General features: G+C 67.9%; 1 protein-coding gene across 2 annotated transcripts in view; it reads left to right on the forward strand.

Annotated features, from left to right (window-relative positions):
• The first annotated feature begins 52 nt into the window (after window positions 1–52).
• Window positions 53–917, forward strand: part of FGR (FGR proto-oncogene, Src family tyrosine kinase) — a 17,563-nt gene continuing 16,698 nt past the window's right edge. For both annotated transcript variants that reach the window (XM_006777474.2, XM_006777475.2), the window contains exon 1: window positions 53–142. The gene's annotated coding sequence lies outside the window, so the exon portion shown is untranslated. The remainder of the gene's footprint in view (window positions 143–917) is intronic.

The following is a 917-nucleotide window of genomic DNA, read 5'->3' on the forward strand; positions in this document are numbered from 1 at the left end:
TCGGGTGGCCCAGGAGGAAGGGGGGGAGGGGGAGAGGGAGGGGTGAGCCTGAATTTAGGGAGGGCAGCGGAGGGAACTGAGAGCCAGGAGTGGAGGGCCAGGGGGCCGCACCCCGAAAAGGACCTCAGGAGGAAAGCCCAGAGTAAGACTGATGAAATGTGGGGAGGGGCCGAGGGGGTCTGGGGCAGCAGCGCCCCTAAAGAGGTCTGGTGGGAGAACGGAAGGAACCTGTGGAGTGAGGCTGACAGGCTTCGGGAACAGGGCTGAAGCGGGGCTAGGGACCTCCGACCGGGGCGGGGAGAAACCGAGGGGACCTGGACGTGAGTCTGGGGAGAAGCTGCGGGGCCTGAGCGAGGGGACCCGGCGGGTCTGGGAGGAGCAGGTGGAGGAGGCTGCGGGAAGGTGGTAGGACAGCCACCCCTGGAGGACGCGGAATGTGGGGTGCAATCGGAGGGCCATTAAGTCCCCCCAGCTGGCCTTGGCAGAAGTGGGGCGAAGCCCGCAGCCCAGAGGGAGCGGAGGCGCCCGCAAAGCAGCCCCGGGACCCTCCGCCCCGCACCGCCCCGCACCGGTGGGCGGGCCTCGGAGTCAGGGGACTCCTTCTGGGCGCTGGAGGTGTGGGCCCCGCTTCCTGGGGAAGTCCCCGCCCTCGGCAGGGATGGGCCTCTCTGGGTGCCCCCTCCCTGCCCGGAGCGGCGGTCTCGGTCCACGTTCTTCTCGGGATCCGGGAATTGCTGGCCGCCCCGACGGAAATCCTGCCTTTGACCGCGATCGCTGGGAGGGGCTGTCTCCATGGCAACGAGAGGGTGGAGACGCTCAGCCCCGCGCTTGGCTGCTGTAGCGCGGTGCCCTCGCAGCCCACTGTGCTCCCCGCTTTGCCCCCATTTTTTTTCTTTCGTTGATTTGAACGAGAGAAA

The sequence above is a fragment of the Myotis davidii genome, unplaced genomic scaffold, assembly GCF_000327345.1.
Source record: "Myotis davidii unplaced genomic scaffold, ASM32734v1 scaffold149, whole genome shotgun sequence".
NCBI lineage: Eukaryota > Metazoa > Chordata > Mammalia > Chiroptera > Vespertilionidae > Myotis > Myotis davidii.